The sequence below is a fragment of the Erpetoichthys calabaricus genome, chromosome 17, assembly GCF_900747795.2.
Source record: "Erpetoichthys calabaricus chromosome 17, fErpCal1.3, whole genome shotgun sequence".
NCBI classification, from domain to species: Eukaryota; Metazoa; Chordata; class Cladistia; order Polypteriformes; family Polypteridae; genus Erpetoichthys; species Erpetoichthys calabaricus.
This window is the reverse complement of record NC_041410.2, coordinates 69976468-69993336: the sequence shown is the minus strand read 5'-3', so window position 1 is coordinate 69993336 and position 16869 is coordinate 69976468. Positions and strand designations below refer to the sequence as shown.

At 38.7% G+C, this 16869-nt stretch overlaps 1 long non-coding RNA gene across 6 annotated transcripts in view; it reads left to right on the top strand.

Moving 5' to 3' along the window:
- LOC127526173 (uncharacterized) overlaps positions 1-16534 on the top strand; it is a 78312-nt gene extending 61778 nt beyond the window's left edge. For 4 of the 6 annotated variants that reach the window (XR_007933800.1, XR_007933797.1, XR_007933798.1 and 1 more), the window contains 2 exons: positions 14228-14385; positions 15132-16534. This is a non-coding gene — a long non-coding RNA (uncharacterized LOC127526173). Of the gene's footprint in view, positions 1-12116; positions 12249-14227; positions 14386-15131 lie in introns of all 6 variants that reach the window. The other 2 variants (XR_007933801.1, XR_007933802.1) reach the window with 2 other exon arrangements.
- The last annotated feature ends 335 nt before the right edge of the window (positions 16535-16869 follow it).

Genomic DNA, 16869 nt, shown 5'->3' with positions numbered 1-16869 from the left:
ATTACCAATAACTTACCCTTTTCTGCATTACCTAATAAGGTATTTACGACCATGTAACAGATGTTGCAGATTAACATATGAAAACCTCAAACCTTTCATTTAATATTTCATATTTGATTAAGAATCCTGGTATCACTGTCTATAATGTGTTTTCTGCAGTGCTAGATCAGTTTAGCAATTTCTCTCTGACCTTAGGCAAACGTAATTGTAACAGGTCATTGCATCAATGCATAACATTAATCCATGTGCTACTAATCCTTAATCCTTAATTACGTTCTTTGCTTGTAGCATTTGTACAAGTGGGTACTAAAGAGTCTTTCAGAAGCCACAGATTGCATATCTTTGTGCTTGTGTTTTTCCTATAATAAGTTTGAAAGCTAATCCTTAAATTATGGTACTCAGAGCTTTTATCTTTTTAGAAAATCTGAGAGCAGCTCACAAGTGTTAACTTATATCATCTCAGGATATTTCACAGTCTAGTTTTTATCCTTTTATGAATGAAACTTTATAACAGCCAAGGTGACGAGGATGGGCGGGACTAAGGCAGTTTTGAACATTCTAAGGAATTTCGGCAGTAAACTGATAAACCCTTGGGAAAGCCGCCTGGCTTGGCACCAATGCAACAAATGCCAGGCTGCATTATTTAACTAAAAGAAGAAGCCATTGTAAAGTGAACTGGTGTCACACACAATATTTAACAAATAGTATAGTTTTAGACATCAAATTACAGTATTATTTTGAAAAAATGGTATTTCTTATCATTTGTTTTTAAAATACATTAAAATACACAAAGGTTAAGCTAAGAAATCAACATTTAGCCTGCTCTTTTGCATTAGTCATTTTATGCATTAAATAAATATCCTCACTTACTATACCCTATGCTGTATTTTGTCATGATGGATAATGCTACAACATGACAGGTTCATGACTCCTTGCTTAGTCACAGCACAGAGTTTGCATGTTCATCCCATGTCTATTAACATTTTTTTTCCTGATGTTCATTCTTCTTCCAAAGTTGTGTGTGTTATTTAATTAGGGTACTCCAAACTGGCATAATATGACTTGATGCCAGGGTATGTTGGTGCCCTGTCCAGAGTTCAAAACTTGTGCCCATGGATGTTAGAATAGTCCGCAGATCACTGTCATCCTCAACTGAGTAAACTGAGTTGAAGAAATTGGAGGGGTGTATATGTGTGTGTGTCAAAATATGCAAAATGGATGTGGAGAGTTCCAGTGGTCTAAGACCCCCCTACTTACACCTTTGGACCCCCTCAAAGTTTGAAAATCAATATTGTGGGGATCCTGAAAATGCATTTCAGAAACATGGTGTTATAAACCACTCAGTGGTCTTTGCTGGATTTACAAGAAAATACTGTAGCAGTCAGAAAATAGTTCTTCACAGGAAGGGCAGCAAGGCAGCTGTTTGTGATTACTTCACAGGATGGCCAGGGCCAGATGCGTAAGTGTAGCCCATCCAGCAAGGAAGGAGACAACATCCTTTGAGAAGTCTCTGGAAGATGAAGACTTTCACAGGAAATAAATAGGACCCCAATGAAGACATTATTCTTTGTCTTGATCTTATTGACCCTGAAAAGTGTGACAGCAACTGCTGATACTGAGATATTGACAGGGTTCAGGTAATAAGTGAAAAGTGTGCAGAACCAGCTTGTTCCCAGCTAGCATTTGTTATTTTAGCAGCCTTGCCCGTGGCCTGTAACAATGGGAAAGTGATGTGATCAATCTTGTTAGGCGGTTAGAGAATAGTGTTGCTATTCATTATCTTATATATAATTTGCCAGTCTCCTCACTCACTCACTCACTCACTCACTCACTCACTCACTCACTCACTCACTCACTCACTCACTCACTCACTCACTCACTCACTCACTCACTCACTCACGTCCATCCGAAGCCGAATGCGCAGTCGCCTTCTGCGCACGTCGCCTTCTGCGCATGTCCGAAGCCGAATGCGCAGTCGCCTTCTGTGTAGCCGCCCAAAAAAAACCTTATGAGACCAACATCGCGGCAGGTGGCGGATTTACGGCCGCGAAAATTCAAAAAGAAAGGCGACTTCGACCAACATTGCGGCAGGTGGTGAACGGCCGCAAAAATGCAAAGAGAAAGGCGACTTCGACCAACATCGCGGCAGGCGGCGGATTTACGGCCGCAAAAATTCAAAGAGAAAGGCGACTTCAATTAAAGCTCTAGAGGCCTGAAAGGCGATTTCGACTACAGCTCCAGGCCTAATTACGCATTCATTCAATACACCTATATCAGGTTTGTGGTGCTTATACTTATTACTTACTATTCCACTCATGCCCGTTTCATCTTACGTTGTCGAAACGGGCTCTTTGTCTAGTTGTTTAATAAACAAGCCCATTATTGGACTGAATTGTTGTACAATGTGCACCTTGGTACTTCCATGTTTGCTACACTAAACTCTAATACAAATTCAATAAAAGGGAATTGTCAAGGTATTTTCTTGCAGTTTAGTTGGCTTTACACCTGAAATGCAACGGTTCTGCCTTTTGTGCTCTTACAGTAACTAGAGCTGTAATGTTGGTTTATGACAAGTGTGCATTGTATCAGGTTGTCTTATTGCATGCAATAAAATGATCAAATTGCCATTTTAGCTTTGTACACACAGTTTCTAAATCTGTATTTTTCTTGAAAAGTGTCATTTCTATGCAATGCTGAACAGACTTACAAGGTAACATGGCTTTTGTTTACAGATCGCATATGCATCTGTGATAAGATTTATCTTTATGCATATCCTAACTGATTCCAAATTTATTGTATGCTCCATAGTACCAGAGTTAAATGTTAATATTCAACCAACATCGGAGCACTAATGGGATCTCCTGATTATCATGGCATACTTCACACACTGGTGTCACCTGTGTAAATCTTTAGTCTTAGCTTGTTTATTTTAGAGTCAAGCAAATAAGCTTGAGTAGTGCATTAAACAGAGAAGCCATAGTATATTTGTATAACTCTGCCTGCTAATAAAGTGGCTGACATTTTTATTTTCTTGAATGTATTAATATCACTGAGTTAATAGTAGCTTAAAAATAAAATGCTGTATGTATCATAACATATTGATAGGTCTTGTGAGATCAATATGTACCAGCAATTGTCCAGTATTTCTGGGAAGACTGCAACTCCAAACAGGATTACATGACCAGAGAAAAACTATCCACACAATGTAAGACTAAAACCAGTTAAATGTTAACGTGAGTAGGATAGTACTACATATTTGCAAGTATGGAAACTGTCCAATAAAGAATGGATAATATAGGACATGAAAATAGGTTTAAAACTCGGAAAAGGTTGATTGAAGCAGCAACAGGCTTTACCTAACCCCCATTTAATTACATCGATAGATATAAGCTATCAACAAACTCTAGCAGGAAACCACATCATTAAATTGGGTACACAAGTGCAAGCACAGGTATACACACAACATAGCAAGTTCAATGCTGCCTGTGAAAGTAATGACATGGCTTGAAATATGCAGAAAACTGGAATCCCAGAAAAATCAATGTAAATACAATGTGGAACGAGCCCCGGACACAGACGGGCAGACATGTTTTTAAGCACCACCACACGTTTATGTACACAGTCCTATTTACAATTCTTGTGCCACAAACCCCAATCTCCCCCAAAGTCCAGGCCAACCACACTATGCCACTTCTTCGGACCACCTCCTTCTCTCTCTTCTCTGACCTTGTCCTTCTTCCACCCGACTCCAGCCTCGAATGAAGGGAGGCGGCCCCTTTTATCTCCATCCGGATGTGCTCCAGGTGTGCACCGGCAATCTCCCACGGACACGCCCCAGTGTGGCGGAAGTGCCGGCTGTCTCCCCGGAAGCACTCCGGGTGTCCCCTCTTTTCTTCCCCCCAGCACTTCCTGGTGTGGCGGAAGTGCTGGGGACCAGGGTCCTCCAGGCATGGGGACTCCCCCTGGCGGTGACCACGGGCCCCTACAGGGTTGAGCTTCCAAGCCCTGTACCCGTGGCCCCCAATACAACCAGGGTGGTCGTCCCCTCATGGTCTGAAGTCTGAAACTGAAAATTTTATGAAACCTCTTGATGCTGCCACTATGTTACCTTCATTTAATTATTGATTTATGTAAATTTGCACTTAATTAATTTCACTACTAAGAACGTAAAAGGAGTGTTAACTTATTTCTGTTCCTTTCGTAATACTTATGCATTAGCAAAGGACAACATAGAAATGATTTGCATGCATGCATCCAAAGATCAAATTAAGACTGTTTCACATAGGGTCGGGAGTCGCAAGCTGTGCTTCATTTCTTGGCCTGTTGTGATGAGATGAAGTCACCAACAACAATGACATTTGAAAATCCCTTGAGTAAGAGCTATAAACTGAAGTGGACTCATGGCAGGAAATTTGCTTCTTTTCCATTTTGTGGATTTGATCTTTTCTAATAGGTGCAATCAAATAATAATGGTAATAATTACAGTACAACGAAAGGTTACAGTAGTTTATTACAACTCACTGTGATGGACACTGAAAAGACCTAATTCTGTTCTCTAGCTTAATGGCATGAAAGGATTCATCCTTGCCATTTACATGAAGTTTCTATATGTTTTAGATACAAATTTTACTTTAAAAATGGATAAAAATAATGAAATCTACTGTCTGAGGATACTAATGAAACAAGAAAAAAGAATTAAAGCCTTATACAAAAGTTAAATCTAATTCAAAAGGTGAAGTCTAGAGTTTCCAGTTTCTTGTTTTGTGAGATGGATGGTATAAAAAGGCTCACGGGGCTGTCAATAAAATAAGTATTCAAACAAAACTCCAGGATCAGAGATATAAATCTGAGGTACAGCTAAAAAAAATTCAGAAAACGCTGCTTTTCTTGCACATATTGAACGACTTTAACATGAACTACCACATTTCATCTTCAGGACTGCCACATTTTCAGTCAGATAGGCACCCTTTTGGGAGCTTTTCCTTGAGGTTTCCAGCAGGGAATTCCAGGAGAATTAGGAATCACTTGTGACAGTTCAGGAGAAGACACTGATTTTCAGGAGACTTGGGATGTCTAGATCTGCTCTACTGAGTATTCTTTTTTTGGCTTAATCTACATCTTTGATAATATGCACACCCAAGTCAAAGTTAAACTGTGGTGTCTGATTAAAGCAATGAGTAGGGTGATTGGGGTGGAACAAAGATCAGTGCAATAGCTATAAGATGTTCTTAAAAAGCTCCATCAAATCCTCAATGATCCCAAACACCCACTGCATTGTAATTGTATACAGTATATATGTATATGTGTGTGTGTATTGGACAAGGGACAAAGATTGGGGTGGAGGATGTAATTATCTGTTTACTCCAGAAGGCTTATTCTCACTTGGATACAGCTGGCAGCATTGTAAGAATTATGTTTTTTTATTTCTCTATTCATCCATCCATCCATTATCCAACCTGCTATATCCTAACTACAGGGTCATGGGGGTCTGCTGGAGCCAATCCCAACTAACACCAGGGCGCAAGGCAGGAAACAAAACAAAACCCGGGCAGGGCGCCAGCCCACCGCAGGGTACGCACACACACACACACACCAAGCACACACTAGGGACAATGGGACAATTTAGAATTGCCAATGCACCTAACCTGCATGTCTTTGGACTGTGGGAGGAAACCAGAGCACCTGGAGGAAACCCACGCAGACACGGGGAGAACATGCAAACTCCACCCAGGGATGACCTGGGAAACGAACCCAGGTCTCCTAACTGCGAGGCAGCAGCGCTACCCACTGCGCCACCCTTTTATTTACCTAGTGCCTTCAGTACCATCCAGTCATCCTGGTTAAGGGGTAAGCTCAGAGTTAAACAGGTGAATGAGCCTGTGGTGTCCTGGATAATGGACTCTCTGTCCAGCAGAACTCAATTTGTGAGGCTCAGGGTGCACCACAAGGGACAGTCCTGTCTCCTTTTCTCTTCACTCTGTACACCTACGACTATAAGTGTAACACCAGGTTATGTAACTTGCAGAAATTCTCAGATGATTCTGCACTTATGGGGTGTATTGATTAAAGGGATTAGACAGAGTATAGGAGTCAGGTGGGGAACTTTGTTTTTTGCTGCAGAGAGAATTGTCTGTAACTCCATGTCAGCAAAACCAAGGAACTGGTGCACTCCTACAAGTACTTGGGGGTCCACATCAATGACATGTTAGACTGGTCTCAGAACACAGAGGAATTAAATAAGAAAGGCAGAGCTGGCCCTTTTTTCTTAGTAGGCTGTGTTCCTTTAATGTGGATAGTGACATTCTTCACATCTTTTACAATTCTGTGATGTCCAGTGTGATTTTCTACACAGTAGTGTATTGGGCTGGCAACATCACTTCAAGAGAAGCCCACTTACTCAACAAGCTAATTAAAAGAGCAGGCTCACATATGGGGTGAACTCTGGAAACCCTGGAGGTGTAGCAAAGTAGAGAATTAAAACAAAACTGAGTGCCATTATGAACAATGATGCACATTCTCTCCCTGACACACTAACACTGAGGACTTTCAGCTAATTGATTATTCAGACTGAAGTGTGTTAAGAAACGCAATGGTGACTCCTTTATACCAACCACAAAATGTCTGCATAATGCCTCACTGTGACTGTAACGGACAAGTAGCTGGACACTAGACATCACTACAGAAAACCTTTTAAGTTTATTTATTGCAATTATATATACTTGTTTTAATAATTTGAAAAATGCATTGTTGTATTTTGTTGATCCCTTTTTGGTGAAGATGAGAGGTCAACATTAAAGTGTACAGAGGCAGTACCATTCTATTTCTTTTTGGTTGAACCTTGTTGCAGCAGCTGGAGAACGATGGTAAATTTTCCTACATCAGTTAAGGAAACATTCCACTCATTTTCAATTTCTTTTAGTTCCAAATAAAGTTGTGAAATAAATGATTGTTTTATAATTCAAATTGTTCCAAATTAACTCACATGAAATTGCATATATTGCTCATAATTCACGATTAATTAAACTTGTTTAAATCAGCGCAATAATAAACACAATCATAATAAAAGCTATAATTAAAACGTTAACTATATTATAAAAATAAATATAATGTAAACATATTATAAAAATAATAGATGTCTATTGACCAATTCTAGATTTAGTGTTTTTTGCTTTTCTCAGTTTATTTCATAGGTAAGTTAACCTTAAACCTGCAGCTCCCTGTTCTCACTAATTAATTATTGTAGTTAAATTATCACAGAGAAATAATTCCAGTTTGCAAAAATTAAATGTGAAGATTCAAGATTTTGCATCTTTAAAATATTAACTGCTTAGAAGAACAGATCCCGGGCTTCAATAGCAGATAGCTATTCCATTAGTACATGACTCATACAAGGGCTTCCTTCTTTATGTGATGACTGGACACTTCCTTAGAGCAAATACCGTAAATTCAGTTTTCACCTCGTCTGGGTGGCTTAACAGTAACACTGCTCAGTTATATTTTGAGCAGATGGCAATAGTGGCACAAGGTGATATGTTCTCATCTCAAAGTCGGAGAATGCTAACAACCAGAAAGCAACAGACAGGATCACAATTTGGAACATGAAAATGCAGTAGAGTTTGGGAGAGATGGTGCTTGATGGTGCAAAAACAAGAAAAAAGTTGTTTCTATGTGACCCCTCTCTTTTCTTTACTTGGCCACACAGATCAAATTCTCAAAGCTACATGTTTTGTAGTTTTGGTAAAGTCTCATCGTCTTACTTCACACAGGACTGGTGATCTAGCACCTAAAGTTTAACGAACGTTCTGGCTGCCTTTTCAAAGCACAATGTAATACCCCTAATTACAGAAGGAGAGCACATTCAAATAAGCCATGGCTGTGGCTGGCTTTGTGACTAAGCAGGTACACCAGTGGAAAATAAACACACTGCTAAGGACTGTTTGGCTCAATCATCTTTTGAATTTTTCACAGGGGGCTTTCAACACAACCTATTTAAAAAGTCACTTGACAGAGGTAAAGAGTTCATTAGAGAGTCAGTGCATGTAACAATTACTTGCATTACAGTCTCCAGACCCAATCCAGCTTCCAACAGCCCTTTCATATTGAAATCTGTGCTCAGCCCTCAGTGAAGAGTGCCCTACTCAAAGGCTCACAGGCTGTTGTTTGTCAGTAGCTCTGTGCACAGCAAGCTGGTGGAGTAGCAGCTCATCCAGGTGGACGCAAGGCATTTGTTAAAGCCTGGGAGAAGAGCCCAGATGGTAGTTGCATTTCCCAGAAAATCTGGCAGTGGCTACAATGATTCAAATAGGAGTGTTTCTTGTAACTGCAATAAGACAGAGCATTTTTTTTTAAATCAAAAGTCACTGAATAAACAGTAAATGAAGGCTTAGCAGGAAGTCCTTTAGATTCCCTTTCCTCCACTTGCAAACATCTCCTGTTTACTGAAAGCTTGATTTAGGACTCAAAAGAATTTAATATGTGTATTCCTGTTCAAGTAGGAAGCAGACGGGTACATCCTTTAATATAAGGGAACTATTAGTAATTCTGTGCTCAGAATGATTTCCAAACACCTTTTGCTGGCTGCTCTTGGTGGGATTTCAAAATAGAGCCATTAAGCAATGCCAAAGTGTCCACTGAACAGTTTCTTCTTGTAAGGTTATAGCTAATTAGACTGTTGTTTCCTGTTTGTGCATAGTTTTGAAATGATAAAGTGTTAAGTGTGTGCAAAACTGAGACAATATTTGATGTAAAAGTAGGTAGAAGTGTTAAGATTTTTGTGGATATTGTTATAGAAAAATTCATGACATACTCCATTCAACTATTCAGTTTCTGAAGCTGCTTTTCCATAATTGTATTGTATGGAGCACCCATCTGTTCCAACAGCAAACTCAAGACAGGAAGCAAACCTGGACAGGGCAGGATGCAAATATGATGCAAGGCACACTCATGAACATCCACACTACACTCATTCATGTCTTGCCATTTTATTGTCACCAGTCAGCCTAACAGCTTGTTTCTGGATTAGATGAGGAAACCCATGAAGCTACTGGGGAAATATACAAACTCCATGTAGAAGGCTTCCCAACTCGGAAAAGAACAGGCTGTGAGATACATTATAAGTTGCTCTGATAAAACGGTCCTTCAAAGTAACAACAACTTTATTCCTGAGCTTCATGCCCTCACTTTGACTCCTTTGAATGTTTTAGCCTACTTTTGATTCCATGTCTTACTTAAACCATGCTGTAACACCCCAGTCCATTCCCTTGTCTCTTGTAGGTTTTCTTGATCTTGACCTTAGCTGACTGTGGTGTGACATTGCTTTTCTTACAGGATGGCTTTTAACTCTGTGACCACTCCTTTATGAGATTTTCCCAGAGAGATTACAGAAGTTCTTTTTTAAAACATTTCAAAATGATCAAAGTAATGGTTCTGCATCTTTATTGATAATCATTATGAAAATTCTAATTAATATTTTATATTAATGATGGAACTATTTTTGTTATTTCATAATGTTTATGTGTTTATTAGAGAGTGGACTTTATTTCATATTTTGCATATTTCAACAAAAGGACACATTTTATAATATTGTTAGATGAACAGATACTATTTTTGTATCTTGCAACATACACAGAGAAATACTTTTATTGGATACGTCTACCTAATACTAAGATATCCCCCATCTGCAATCACAATAGCTCAGAATTGCTAGGGGATGGATTAAGGTGTTTAAGGAGTGGTGTTATACAGTAAATCCTGTTTTAAATACTGAAAATACTGTATAAATTTTTTTCTGTGGCTTTCTGATCCAGAGATTCATTTTCTGGCATTGTTTTTTAATTCAGAGTCTTTACTTTGAAATGTACAATTTTTTTCTGTCTTTGTTGACACCATTTTGCTTTTCTTCTGGGTCTCATTGTGTTGAGGTTTGCATGTTTTTCATTATCATGGGAATCATACCCACAATGCACTGGGGATTGTGCAATGGTGACATAATCTGCTCAACCACATAAATTTCACCTCACTCACATTCACATTATATGAGAGTAAATTCATTAATTGCATACTCTGTTTTATCAATGCTTCCAGAAGGAGGTGTTTCATCTCGCAGGATACTCTGGATTTCATTGAGAGGAGTCTCAGCACACAGCTTTATGGCAACTCCAATCTGTACTGGGAACTGAGAAGGACAGCTGAAGGGCTGTGAGGGCAGATAAGGAGATGTTTGTTAGAGGAATCTGTGAGCAAGTGACGCACCATCTATGGTCTAGTGACCCACGTCCTGCTTACAGAAGAATCAAAGCATTATGCATATTCAAATCTGTTCCTTGGACAGTCGCAGTATGGGAGGCTGATGGAACGGTCCGTACAAATGACACTGCAGTTGTGACCCGCTGGGCTGGCTACTTTGAACAGCTGTTTAAAGTTGATTATCTGGCTTGTATGTTGGATATCTCTGGGTCCACGGTGCTTGAGTCTAATTCTCCAATTAACTGTGAACCACCCAATCTCACTGAGATTGCACAGGTGGTGAACCAGCTGTAGATACGGAAGGCTTTCAGGGATCTGTGGTATCCGGGGAGAACTTCTCCAGGTTGGTGGTAAGGCTGTCCTCCTGGCATTACAAGCAACCTTTGTTTCCATTTGGGAGACAGGCGTCATCTCAACTGACTGGAAAACGGGACTTGTCTGCCCTATCTGGAAAGGGGAGGGTGATCTACTGGATTGCGGCAGCTACTGGGGGGTAAAACTCATCTCAGTGCCAGATAAGGTCCTTGCTAGGGTCATCCTCAATAGGGTCACTTGCTCACCTACCAGCGACCGGCGCAATCTGGTTTTACACCTAATAGGTCTACCATCAACTGCATCCTGGCACTGGAGCGCAAATGTGAATATTGGCAGGGTTTTCTTTGACTCAGTTGATCAAACTGCCCTGTGGGACATCCTCAGACTTCGTGAGATCCCCTCAAATTTGCTAGATATCATGGCTCACTGTACACTGGTACTGTAAGTGCTGTGCAGAATGGAAACAGAACCACAATGTTTTTCCCTGTTCATTCTGGGGGTCATTAGTTTGTGTTCTTGCTCCTACTCTGTTGAATGCTTGCATGGAAAGGGTTTTGGGCAAGGTCATGATGTCCAGCAGCTGAGGGGCATCTGTTGGTAAAGAAAGATTCACTGATCTTGACTTTGCTGACGATGATGTGATTTTCGCGGAGTCAATGGAAGCTCTGATTGGGGCATTCAAGAGACTGAGCAAGGAGTCTGAGTGTCTGGGCTTGCGAGTGTCCTGGATAAAAACCAAGGTCCTGACCTCTTGGGCATAGCCATCAGCAGTGTGTCTGTCTACGGAGAGAGTTTCGACCTTGTCGAGAGGTTCACTTACTTCAGCAGTGACATTCACATTTCAGGTGACTCTTCTTATGAAGTCAGTAGATGGAAAGGAAGAGCTTGGGGGGGTCATGAGGTCGCTGGAAATTGGTGTGCGGCCAATATCTATGCAAAATGATGAAGGTCCAAGTCTTTAGAGTCCTGGTGCTTCCTGTCTTGCTATATGGTTGTGAGACATAGATGCTATCCTGTGACCTGCGACGAACACTGGACTCCTTTGCTACTGTGTCTCTTTGGAGAATCATTGGGTACTGCTGGTTTGACTTTGTTTCGAATGAGAGGTTGCTCACGGAGTCCCATTACATTGTGAGGGTGCGTCAGTTACGGCACTACAGCCATGTGGTGCGATTTCCAGAGAATGATCTGGCTTGCCAGATCCTCATTATTGAGTTCTCAAGTGGTTGTACCAGGCCAAGGGAACGGCCATATAACACCTGACTGCTGCAAATCAATGGTTATTTCCGGAGGGTGGGACTGGACTGCGTGTCTGCTTGGGGGGTTGCCAACCAGGATCCTGAGGTGTTTCATCATGTGGTGGGTGCAGCAACGTGCTGTACCAGTGCATGCTCCCCAACCTTACCTAACCTGTACTTTATTTTGGGATTTTTTTGGTATTGTCTTTTACTCAGAACTTAGACTATTATCTATTTGTTACGGGCAGTGTTGTTTCTCTCTTTGATCTCTGTTTTTAACAGTTTACTTTGTTTTTCTGACTTCATCTTTTCTCACAGTCTTTTCTTGTAAATTTTTTCTGGCCTTCTGTTAAAGTCAGTACAAGTGGAAAAAGAATCCTGCCCATTTGAAGGTCGTATGCCCCACAGCCAAATGCAGATTTGATGTTGGGCACATCTCTACGTGGAATGGTTTGTTTTATTTTATACTACAGATTTACAAGTGGGATTTAGAAGTGGTAACTGACAGGCTACTACATTAAGTTTAATTTATTGATTTATTGTTCTTGGAATCATTCCAGCATTTCCATAGCCTTATGACATAGAGAACTGGAAAGAGTCCTTTCATAGATGGATAAATTGCTTCTATAAAAGGGGACATGTGTAATTAGCAATGTTGTTCGAATATCCATGGCATTTAAATGTTCCTGTACTAATATCAACAGACCATGTTTGTGCCACATGTACCTTCCACCATGACCCTGCCATTTCCAGTGCTCTTTGTTGAAAACTTGCTGGACACTGTATGGAATCTGAGTTTTTATGATATTCAAACACTTCCTATTAGCAGAAGTAAGCAGTAGGCAGCACTCATATGAACAGGCAATATTTTTGCATTTCATAGCTCCCCTCCTGTCTTGCTGATACTGAAACTCATTTTGATCATTGGCTGCTGTACCCCAGTTCTGGCAAGCTGTTTTAATTTATGGTTTCTCTTATTCTCTTTTCATACTACTGCTTTGCTCAGCTTTTGGTTGACTAATTGCAGCCTGCTTGTTTAATCTGCATAAGTCATTGCAGACACATCATCCCCTTTAATTAATGATCTGCTTCTGCCCAGAGTACTGGCACTGATCAAAATGCAAGTGATGGACCAGTTTTAATGCAACCATGATACTTTAATTCATGAAAACTTTGACACATTTCTGGTGCCAGCAGCCATGCTTGCTTCAAAAGAACTCTAGTATGAAAATACAGAAGAAAGGCTTAACAAGCAGAATTCCCCCGGGGACAAATAAAGGTCTATCTATCTATCTATCTATCTATCTATCTATCTATCTATCTATCTATCTATCTATCTATCTATCTATCTATCTATCTATCTATCTATCTATCTATCTGTCTGTCTGTCTGTCTGTCTGTCTGTCTGTCTGTCTGTCTGTCTGTCTGTCTATCTGTCTGTCTGTCTGTCTGTCTGTCTATCTATCTATCTATCTGGAAATGGAGCAAATATTTATTCAATCATGCCATTATTGTTATGGTCAAGGAAAAAATGCTAATAGATGCTCACCCCTTGATTACGTAAGAAAAAAGTTTACAGATTATCAGTTAAAAATAAAGAGAGATAAATAACATATTTAGAAACTAATAAAACACTTTTTGCTATTCAGAATGTGATGAAAATGATACTTTAGTTAAAGATTATTTACGGGCAGGCAGTGTGCTGTAGTGCAGTGCCTCATGCAATGGACTTTAAGCTCAACACCCACCTCTGATTAATTGTTTAACCCTAATCATTTATGTAACCCCCTTGTGGTTTTTATTTATTAAATGATATATGTAAACAATTTTACTGTTTTCACATCATGTAAGCTACCTTTGATAAAGATGTTGGCCCAATGTATAATAATAATAAAAGACAACACAATTTCAGATATCATGCAGCAAGCGGAGTTAACCTTCTGCCAGATCTCATATGCTGTTATATCCAGCAAGGTTGCAAAGCTGTAAGTCAAGACAAACATGTGGCAAATTTATATACAGTATATTTAATAAAAAGTTTTAATTCAGGTACAATAATGTTATTTTTTGTCAAAGAGAAACTAGTTTACTGTCAAACATTGTCTATATATAAACTATTGTAACTCATTACAATGCTACTGTAAGGAAGGTGTAGGTAATATAGTGGCCACCCAACATTTCTGAGGAAATGAGGTTCTTCTCTTATTTGTATTAGATGATAAAAAAAGTGTTTTCTTTCTTTTTTAAGTGATTTCAAATTCTGGCAGAATGTGGGTCCCAATTTTTTGTGCATATGTATGTAGGATTTTCAGCGATCCCAGTATAGTTCTACTTTGTAGTCAAAACAATTATAATATGTTGACTTTGTTTATTATTAGTAACATCATGCTTCTTTACTATTAATAACATCATTCTTTTTTGTCTCTCAGGAACATGACCTTTTAAATATGAATGGTGAGCTCCAAATTCATTTAAAAGAGGGAGGAGAGTGGAATCTCCCATCCCAAGCAGACATTTACTAAATGAATTCAGAAAGGAGGAAAACTCAAAAGAACTGAATGCAAAGTCCAGCAAACACAATCATCAAGTAAGATCATGGCAGTGGTGACTTTGATGTGATCAGTGCGCACCATTCAGCTATTTCACTCAGAAAGAGGTTTAAAATAGAATAAAGTATTTTTGTCGCATTACCCTCCATGACAGGAGTGGTGAGATTTATTGCTTGTTTTTTTGATGATCACAAGCACTGCATATTTCTTTTCTTGTTTTGATATTGCGTCATTCCTACTTCTCATTTTCTTCAAGTGTCACAAGCATTGCTAGTCAAGTTTGTAATGGCTTTGAAAGATCTTTATAATTAAAAGAACATGTTTGGATTAAACTTGTGGTTATGCCTTCTCTTGCTTCTGAATTCCAGGTTTGGAAATGTGTACTGCAGAATTTAGAAAAAATAGACAAATGTTAATCTTTTTGTAAAGGGATCTAAATCAAATTAACACAAAATTAAATTATTAAAGTTGTTTAATTTATTTTAACAATAATTCACTGAGAAAATTAAAAAAGATCAGGCTCTGATGGTATGTATCAAAATGTAATCCATTTTTGTCACATTTTACATTTTTATGTTTTTCTTTCTTAAGTTTATTGGATAACAAATGTCACAGGATACGGTAAAATTTTGTCATTTTTAGAATTCCCCGTTTTACCATTATTGGCTCAATTGACTGTTAGTTTTCATATTTAACGGAACATATCTATTATCATCACATGTGCTATCTCTATGTGTCTGAAGGCTGCAAATTGTAAGAAATCTGTTTTTTTTTTCCCCCGTAGACTTACAGATGGACTAATGTAACACCTTACTTTCATCAGATGTACAGTTAAATTGGAAGAAAGTGTACAACAGGTGGCGGACATGTGAATGCTTTACTTGTTTCATAGCTGCGTTCATTACCAGGGCAATTACAGTGTCACGCTGAAAGAACTTGGAAGGTGCATAAAACAAAACTGCCACTAAATATGTCTTAATCACAGCTGATTTATCATCCTCTTGAATTTTCGGATGATTCTTGTGGATTTTTTCAAACAATTTACAGATGAGTGCTGCTTCTACTGAAGCCCCCCTGACAAATGTTTCAAATGTCCTTATTTTTGTGTGCCATCTTTGTGGTCAACAGATGAGTGAGATTAATTATGAAGAATTAATAGAAACTTATGAAGTGGACATACATAAATATAACACTTTGCTTTTGCTTTTAAGTCTAAAAGATTTGGGAGATTTTTTTTTCAAAACAGTTCTGTTGTTTCCTTTACTTATGTCTGTATTGGAATTGTCTAGTGAGTCGTTTGGCCTAATTGTTTGACATAACTGTATAAAAAATGTAATTCCTTTAATAGAAGTGAGAGCAGTTGTATTATTAGCCATTTCTGCTCCAGAATTTGTATTCTTCCTTGATTCACCAAAATAGTCTCATATTTTTCACAAACACCGAATTTGATTACAATTCAGATTACAATGATGATTGCTGGATGTATCTCAGCTGTAACCAGCACCTGCTTGAAAGATATCAACACTTGGACGTCAATAAACATTTTTCAAATGAACAGCAGAAAAAGAAAACTGCTATTGTGTATATGCACTTCAAAACAAGAAACACGATGAGAATATTACATTCTATCACTTACATGAACAGTCTTTTTATCGTTGTAACCTGGATTTAAACCCTTGCATCAAATCTTTGATTAAAATCTCTAACATCTTTTGCAATATCTCTCTGTAATTTTGTTAGCTCTCCTATAGTTTATTCCACAATGACACTACCATGCTTGTTTCCATCTCTGACTGATTAGTGCATGTTTAAACTATGTGAGTGTGATTTTTTTCCTCTCAAAGTCCAAGGGCATGCACTCAAATCGGTATGCATGTCATACTTGGCAGCATGTTAGTGTGGGTGTGAACTTGTTTTAATATCATCCCTACAGTTTTCTTATGCTTCATAGTGGTGAAGAATCTGCCTTTGCCCACTGCTTGTAGGACAGGCTCCCTTTACCTGTAACAATGGCCAAAATGAGTAGATGATGGAAAAGAAATGATAAGTGGTCACATTATTGTCACTTTCGCCTAATTATTTTTTCTCCCCAAGTAGCAGGAACACTACAAAAGTTGTACAGAGTAATCCTTCCCCCCGTCATACATACACAACAGTATGACTACATAACTCTGCAACTAGGTAGAATAAATGATTAAGATTCTACAACCTGTATGGAAAACAAATGCAGTTTGTTATTGTTCTTACCCCATAAAAAACAAAATGGGCTTTTACACAATGAAATGGGCTTCTATCCTATCGAAAGATGGTTTAATGCACTGGGAGCAGGATAGACTTATTGAGTTTGGAAATGACTATAATTTTCATTACTCAACATTCAAATGTGAATTTCCCCTTGGGATTAATAAAGTATCTATCTATCTATCTATCTATCTATCTATCTATCTATCTATCTATCTATCTATCTATCTATCTATCTATCTATCTATCTATCTATCTATCTATCTATCTATCTATCTATC